This window comes from Petaurus breviceps, unplaced genomic scaffold, assembly GCF_028583685.1.
Source record: "Petaurus breviceps papuanus isolate PSGF00001 unplaced genomic scaffold, PetGlider_PUasm1.0 77, whole genome shotgun sequence".
NCBI lineage: Eukaryota > Metazoa > Chordata > Mammalia > Diprotodontia > Petauridae > Petaurus > Petaurus breviceps.
The window spans coordinates 16,237,851-16,246,811 of record NW_027186492.1 but is presented as its reverse complement, the minus strand read 5'-3'; positions in this window follow the sequence as shown (position 1 = coordinate 16,246,811).

The following is an 8,961-nucleotide window of genomic DNA, read 5'->3' as shown; positions in this document are numbered from 1 at the left end:
GAGAGATTTTTTATTGGAAATAACTCCTCCCCAAATGACCTAAGTATGTTTTTTGTGTTGTTTTGTTTTGTTTTATTTTAATGAGGGCTGGAAATATTAAAGAAGAGATTCAGTCAAATAAGAAAAAAATCTGTTTTGTTTTAAATCTAGATAAGTTTAAATTCCCACTTTTAGGGATTCTGTTTTTTAATGAGTTGATCATAGGCAATTATCATTCTTTACAATTCCATTACTCCAGAAAATAATGTGAAAGGAACACGTGTAAATATGTAATACACCAATAGTTTATTGATATATCAACAATAAAACATTGAACATTAAAATTTGCAATTTTATTTTAAAGTAGTAATGAAACCCCAAATTCTAGAGCTAAGTAACAAGGGAGTCTCATTTGCATATTTGTGACTTAAAATTAAAGGATTGCTTCTGCTTTTTTTTTATAGGCTTGACACAATGGGTTATTTAGTACTTTGCAATGGGTTTTGTTGTTGGGAACTCTAGATGCATATAGGAAATGTGGTTCAGAATGTAAAAAGTTTAAACAATGAAACTGAGGTCTTGTCCTTAAGTAAAGGGACCTTAATATTAGGAGAAAGTTTTTTTTTTTTTTAAATCATCATTGATGGACTTTTTGTTTTGTTTTGTTTTGATAAATACTTCCTCATTTGGGAGAAAGATGCCATTGCTGAGGTTTTGTTTTTGTTTTGTGTTCTTTTTTAAATGCCTTTAATGAATGAGATTTTAATGCCAAACACTATGCCTTGAGATCAGTAGTAAACTGCTACCTAAGAAATTCAGGTGTTATTGACTCCTTTATACTGATGGTAATTGAGGGCTGGGTTCGTGTTGATCCATACACATATCCAAGGCACCTTTATGGTCTTTTCATTGGAAGCAACTTAGGATCTTCAAGTAGAAACTGGGGGAAATGTACGCACATATATGTATGTACATATATGTATCTATGTACATATAAACATAATATAAATAGATAATTTATAGGAGGCTGGTTAAGGCCTAAATATGCAAATTTCATTTTCCTCAATCTGTTCCCCTATTTCTTAGAGCTATTGTTCTCTAGAAATCTTTTCACACATAGGCAAGACAGTCTGCTAAGAAATTTAAGACAATTTTACTTCAAACAATTCACAATGTAATATTGATCTTTGTTTGCATCAATCTTTGTTGAGTGAAAGCTTGAAGAAAAATTTTGGGAATTTTTATTTAGCTATTTTAAAGTTAATGTGTTAGAGAAAAAATAAAATGTTTCTTAGTTTTTAACTCTATTTGTATTTACTTAGAATTTTTAAAGAAATGAGATCATTACAAATATTCTTCAAAATGTGGAGTCAATGAATTCACTCAGACACTAATAAATTTTAATAAGAAAATATAAATTACAAAATTGTATTTTTGAGTTTAAATATTTAATTAGTCTTGATTTAAAGTTAACAAAAGTTAAAATAGCATAAACCACGAATAAATATTATTAATTAACCCCAAATCCAGTTTTTATTTTTAAAATAGTTTAAAGACTGAGATAGGATTTCCCAAATTTTTTTTTGTACTGTAATAGGACTGATAAAAATGAATATAAAGACTAGGGTCCTAAATGTTCAATGCATTCACTTTTCTTATGAAAATTTATTTCCTGTAGTTATGAACATCTATAGAAAATCAAGAGGAAGTTTTTTTGTTTGTTTGTTTTTTTGCAATTCTTTGTTGCTAATTCTGCATTTTAAAATTCTTTATTGTTCATTGATACTACTTCCCTGGGCTGGTTTTCTAGCTGTAATCTTTCATAAATAATATCCTGGATATAAATGTATATATGTGTGTATGTGTGTATACACACACATATATACATATATGTGTAAAAATGGTGTTTTCCCCAACATAATTAGAGAAAATGCATAAATCCAAATGACTTTGCTTCAGGAGAAACTTATTGCATGGAAGCTGAATTATTCAAGTACTAGGTTCTTGGGACTCAAGAAGAGCTGTTGGTGAACTGGACGAGCAAAGGGTGAAGGTGAAGATCAATTAGAGGTTCCAACGCCGGCGGAGACTGTTGGGGTTGTGTAACAGTGCCTGGAGGGCGGGGTTCCCCGTACATTCCTACCTCACTGGATAACCTGCGCTCAACTCTACTCCAGCTTGCTTACAGACAGACTGCACCCTTCACCAAGAAAACGAGCCCAACCATCCCACCTGGCAGCAGGGTAGGTGAAACATGAAAGAAAACCATCTCTTTTTCATTATCCTATTTCTGGTGTGGAAAGAAAAAAAGACAGCCACATCCAGCGCACACACACAACAGTTCCATTGCCCTTTCCCAATAACCGTGTAGATAGCCTTACATATGTCTCCACCGCCCTAGCTTCCTGTTATTTTCGCATGTGATAAAAGATTTCCCTTTTTCCAACATCTCCCTGTCCCACAGTGCTTGTACCCCCTCCAACCCTGGTATATTAATCCAGCGCTTTTTTTTTTCCTACTTGTGAAGTCTGAATTTTTCACTATGTTGACGGTCAGTTCTAGCTTTTGATCTAGTGGGTGAAGTTTATGGGCTCCCAGGAGAGAAGGGAGTGTTACTGGAATGGTGATGAAAGGTGTGTGTGTGTGTGTGTCTGTCTGTCTGTCTTTTCCCACCCTTCCCATTTCTATTTATCTTTCCAAGACGCTGCAAGGCATGGATCGCAGATCACGCAGAGTATTGGTGTAAAAGTTCCTGGCGCAGAGTGTGTCCTCTATCCACAGAATCGGTAAGTGGAAGGGCTTTTTTTGAAAGGGAGGGGAGTTTTGGAATTTGTTTGGGTACCCAATGTTTGCGTTATAAGCTAAGACTTTGTGGTCCAGTGCCGGTCTGTTGAATACCAGGAGAAATTCCTGTAGCAGGCATGACGAAAAAGATACCTGCAATCCCTCCTCCCCCGCTTAATTTTCTTCTCCTTTGTGAAAAAAAAAAAATCACTGCGCATTTCTAAGAAATGAGTGTATTTCTAACCTAGTAAGGGGGAGAAATCGAGGAGGAAGTAGGTGATTTTTGATCAAGTGGTGCTTAAATCATTATTTTATCTGTTAAAAAATGTATTTCATGCGAAGAATTTGGCTGTCTCGGCTCGGCTCTCAGTTTTCCAATTTTCCTTCCACTAACCTGAATTAATATCTGTTAGGAGCAAGAGTTACCCCACTCCTCCACACCTTCATTAAAAAAAAAAAAGTACACAGAAGTTCACCATCCCACCCTCTTACTCTAACAAAGTACCAATCTAGCATTAGCTATTCACAGTCTTCATTCCTTTCCCAATCCCGCTGCTCCTTCATCTGGGTACCTTAGAAAAGTGAACATTTCATTTGAAGCGGAGATGGGTTTTACTGGGCTTTGGGGCATTGGATGCAGTATGTGTGTGTATATAGGAAGGCATATGGAATGGGGATGGTCTCTACGTAGTGACATTTGCTGTCTTTGCCTTCGAAGTAGGCACCAGGAGCTTTGAGTTTGAGTTTGTCCCTGTTGGGAATATACCTGGTCTCGGCTTTGGGAATCTCAAGCAAATAATTGATTCTTAATGCATTCTTTGGAGGCAGCGGCGCTCACTCGAGAGCATGGAGTTAAACAGAGACTGGGATGCAAAGAAATGGAGCCGAAGAATGCATAGCAAGAAGGGGGCTAGGGGAGAGTTAAGTGCATTGGAAACTTAGATCGAGTTTTTATTTTTGCTTCGCATCCCGTTTGTTGAGTAAAATCACAGGTGGAGTTAGAGAGAGGCAGGGTGGCAGAGGCTGAGGCCGTCGTGATTGGGGTTCCCACAGTTTTATTTCTCTCTTCTTTGCTTAAAAGAGTGGAAGGGAGGTGGAGTAGACCGACTGTTTCTTTAGCTTCTGAATCTGGTAACAGACTGCGTTCTTCCTTTAGTCTAAGAAGAAGGGGCAGGATTGCACAACGCCGCTGCACTGGGAGCAGCAAGGTGAGGGCGCTCTTGCCCAGGAGAAGCCAAGCTTTCTGGTTTGGTCATTCGCACAGGCTCGATTTTCAGGTGGCAGGAAAATTGACTCTATAGAGCCGTGTAGGTTGGTGGTGTTTTTTTTTTTTTTTTAGTCGATCCTCATTGTTTACACGGTGCCTATTTCAGATCTCTGCACTTATCTGCCAGTTGATAAAACTGTTTTCTCCGTGATAGACATCTTCTTCTCTCCTCCCCACTCTCCACCCCCTTTGCCTTTTCGATTTCCACCCCATTTCCCTTTTCGAAGCTAACCTCTAGCAGTTCCAGTCTGGGACCTTATGGAAAAGAGAAGTTTCCCCAGGGTTGCCCTGGGGTAGGTTTCCTGTGTGTGATGGGGCCGGGAAAGGGGTGTGGATAGGAAGAAACGGGGGGCGCTGGCGTTTGGCTAGGCAGGGGCGGGCGGGTGGGGGGGGGGAAGTTTCATTAAGAAGCTCAGTATCAGAGAGTACTGAGATAGGCAAAAGCACTTCACTCTTTGTGCCCCCCCCCCACCCCCGCGTTCCTCTCTCCACCCCCCTCAGCTTTCCCCGCTTTGCTTTCACAGATTCAGCATCAACCAGTAACCCATATGAGCTAGCAAAGGGGAACTAGAGCGCACTTAGTAAACCTCCAGAATTCGTCTTGTAGACTGGCCTTCCCCCAGATTACAGAACGGGAGAAATAGGAAACTAGGGATGGTAGCAGTAGTATTGAGAAGAGGAACATACCAATAATTAGTATTAATAAACAAAATCAAAACACTGACAGTAATAACATTTTAGGGGTGTAGGGTTTTTTTTTTTTTTTTGCTTGTTTGTTTTTGGGTTTCTTTGGTTTGTTGTTGCTGTTGTTTTGTTTTTGCTGCTGCTGCTTTTGTCTTCAATCCAAGACCCTCTCCGATGTGTTTTGCCGAAGGCGGGTCGGGTTGATCCTTTTTCTCTTGTTTGTGGTCTTGCTCCGTGGTCCTTCCAGGTTGGAGGAAAAGTTACGCCGTATTAGAAAGCAAGGAGTGAGAACTGTTTTTGCTATATTCGGAGTGTTCCAGGAGATTCAGTTACAGGGCCAAATGGAATCTTGATTTTAGCTTAGGTTTGATTTTCAGTTTTACGTGGCAGGAGCTTGCAATGTTCATAAGGGGCAAGTTTCCTTGGTTCTCTTTGGTCGACACTTCCAGTGCCCTTAATTTCATTTCTTTCGTCATTGAAATAGAGAGCACTTTTACAATGCAAAGTACCTTTCCCGGGATCTTGAGTTTGGGAGGTGCATATTTTCCATCCTTTAGAACGATCAGGATATTGGGAAGCTTAGCAACACTGGGGAAGAGATTTCTTGGGGTTGCTTCATTTCCTTCACTCTGGGGTGAACTTTAATGATGTGATACTCTGCACTGAAAGTTAAATTAGCTGTTACACTTAATCGCAGGCAGTGACTAATCATATTCTTCTTTGGGCCCGCTTCTCCCTCCCTCTCCTCTTATCCTTAGCTGTTTGAAAAATAGAGGAACCAGGGGAGCTTGACTATTCGCTCCCCCAATATTAGTAGGATTATCCCAACGTGTGTGTAGGTGAGGCATATGGAGATCACGTTCAGAAAAGTTTTGCTTCCTTAAATGACAACTATACTTTTGTTTAGGTCTGTATTTCTGAGGGATTATGGCGTGAAATAGTATTAATGTGAAAGAACGTTTTTATTTGGAGTTTATTAACTATTTATACAATCCGCTCATGTTGGCATAAAATGTTGGATTTTGTTGTTGTTTCAGACATCCGAGTTAAACAGGAAGACCCACACATTTTTCTCTTGTGCACATCCACACACATTAGTCATGTTGGAATCGAATAGAATTTTTCACCGAAAGAAACTATATAACATTTAACTTAAAAAAAAAAAATACCTGGAAATCCAACTCGCATCTTCCTTTCTTGAGTCTGACACTTGTTTTGCGTTCAGGAAAGGAATGATTTGCAGAATATTTAAGATGCTTAAAAACAAAACAAAACAAAACAAAAACAATAATAATGAAAAAAAAAAACCTTTCTGGATGTAGATTGCCTGCACACTGAATGCCTAGGAAGAAAATGTTCCCTGTTAAGGAGAAAATTGTATTTCCCTCATTTGTTTGAACAAAAGCCCCAAAGAAGGTTTAAATCCGATGATTCTACAGTAGTTGCAAATCGTATAAAATACAGAGCACTATTTTTAGAAGGTCAATTATGTGTTTTATTTTTTTTTCTTACGTAAAGCACACTGAATGAATAATTAGGGGTTTCGGTGAAGGCTGAAAATTTTCTAGGCAAAGAATAAGGTGCTAATTTTATTATTTGATAATTTTATTATTTTTTATCATTAATGATGTAGCTTGGCAAGGCTTTCTTGAGGAAAAAAAAGTAGAGCATCCATTTTTTACTCTTTGGAAACTCTACAGAATGAATACTTATAATCAACTGTGACATCAAGGGTCCTTTTTAAACAAGGAATAATATTTAGTGGAGTTGAAAATATGTTTTAAAAATTATATAGAGACATCTTTGTAGGCTGTAGTTGCTGGTATCGATCATTTCCTCATCAATAGTGTTGTCTATCTCTTCATTGATTTGTGTCTTTATTTATGCAGAGCTTTAGGGATTTACTTACATATTTTGGTATCTCTATCTCCATGATTATACCAGGTTGAGTTTTATAGAAAATACACTAGGAAGCATCTTCTGATAGATCCATTTTGCCTAAACCTGAGAATACATCCTGGCGGTACAATTCATTTGTCACTATACTTAAAACCGGGTGTTCCTTTTAGAGCAATTAATAAACTACTTCTAAATAAAAACTCACATCACAAATACATTGTATGTGCTCAACCACTGCATTTGTATCTTCACTAAAAATTAGTAAGACGTGATTTTATGAAATAGGCATGTTGTTGTTGGAGGGGCATGGGATGAGCCATGCATCCCACCCCTGCTGCCCCATCCTCTTTTCCTTTTCTAAGGATACAGGGGCCTTTGAAGTTTATTAGTTCTGGAGATGGAATATCAAGGTCCAAAATGACAGGAATATGGAAAGAAGGCATCCAGATGCCTTCATACAATCCACAAAGATATGACTACAATACTTATTTCAAGGAAGAAGTTGCAGTGTCCTTAGACACAGTGTATGGGTGTGTATGTGATGCCAACAAAGGAAGACTATATAACTGTAGCTTTTTAAGCATAAATACAAATTTCCTTTTGCCCCAGGAATGCTTGTTTTTCAAAAGCCACTTGGACTAGCAAATGCTTCTATCTATGAACACTACAGAGTAATGGTAATAACATATCTCTGTATAGCCCTTTACAGTTTACAGAGCACTTTCACACACATAATCTCATTTGGTCTTCACAACAACCCTGTGAAGTAGGCAAAGGAAGGAATGTGTTTGTGTTGTTTAGCTTTTGTAAGATGACTTGAAATTTAAATAGCAGCCTTTTAATTTACTAGTGGATTTTTTCACCAAAATATTGGACTCCTCTTTCACTCCCCTGGGTAGAGTCTTCTCTAATGTTTTGGAAGAAATCTACTAAATACGGTAATCATTCCTACGCATATCATATTTTTTCATATCCTCTTCTTTTCTCTCCAAGTATTTTTTGTTCGAGTAGTCCTCTCTGCAACGAATTTTTAGGAATGAAAGAGTCACCGGTGAAAGAAAGTGACAGTTTTTTTCCACCAGGCAGGTTTTCCAGGGTCCACCTTATCAACATCTAGGAGTTAAGAGGGTTTGCTGAAGCCTCCCAGTGGTTGTTGGTGAAAATCGGGAGAGCAGAAGAGCACAAAGTCAAGCTGTTAATAAGGCTGGGAGAACGTGCTAAGGGAAAGGGCTTGTTTATAAGTCCAGAGCGCTTTGGAGGCCCCAGGAAAGTTCAAATCGGAAGGAGATCTTGCCTGGGCCAAGTGTTCCTTTGCAACCTGTAGATGTCGAGATTCCAGAGCATCGAATGAGCAACTATTGAAGTCTTCTTTAACCTCTTCCTCTCTCTCTCTCACACACACACACACACACACACACACACACACACACACACAAATACACACACACACCACACACCTTGGCCCTCTGCCTTATGTCTTATGTTCTGTGATAGTGGACCGTCTGAGGTTGAATCACTTTCCCTCCAAGTCTTTCCTGTGAATGAACCCGAAAACACTCGACAGATCGTAAATAATCGTTTTAATGAGTGTGCAAAGTGTGCGACGGGGTGTACCGAGCTGTCGGGTTAAACAAACAACTTGTACCCTGACAAAATCCGATTGTTAAAGTGCAAAGTGGTGTCAGTACAATTTTTATCACCATTTGGGAAACCACAGATCTGACACCCTGGAGTCCCCATTAAAGAAAAATAACAATATTTTATAAGCGTGAGTGTGATCTTCTTTAATGTTAGACATGGCTCAACTGAAACCGGTATTGTCTAGCTAGGAAGGTACTAGTGTTAGGTTTTTCCTCTCTTCCCTCCAATCCCCCCCCCTCCCACTTTAAAGAAAAAGTAAAAATCTTGTAGGAAGATTTTTTTTTCACCTTACTTGATATTTTCAAATCAATTTTGTAAATATTTTACCATTATATATTTGTTCATGAATCACGGAACATTAAGGTGCCGTTAACTGCATGTAAACAAGGGTTGATAATGTTGTACTCAATGCATCAACCTTTACAGTGTTTTGCAGTTCAAAAATTACTCCCTGCTTAAGACCTTGCTGTTAAAATATTCAGCTACCAGGAGAAAAGATTCAGAAATAGGGTTGGTGTGACACTGAACATTCATTAACCTAGGTGGGCTGTGACGGATCATTTTAGTCTCTATGCAATCAAGGAAGATAATGTTAAAAAAAAAAAAACTGATGGAGAAAGAAATCTGATGAGTAAAATCTTGATTTTTTATAAGAAAGCATCATTTAATTCTCCAGTCCTCAAAAAGATCATTACCCCATTAATTTA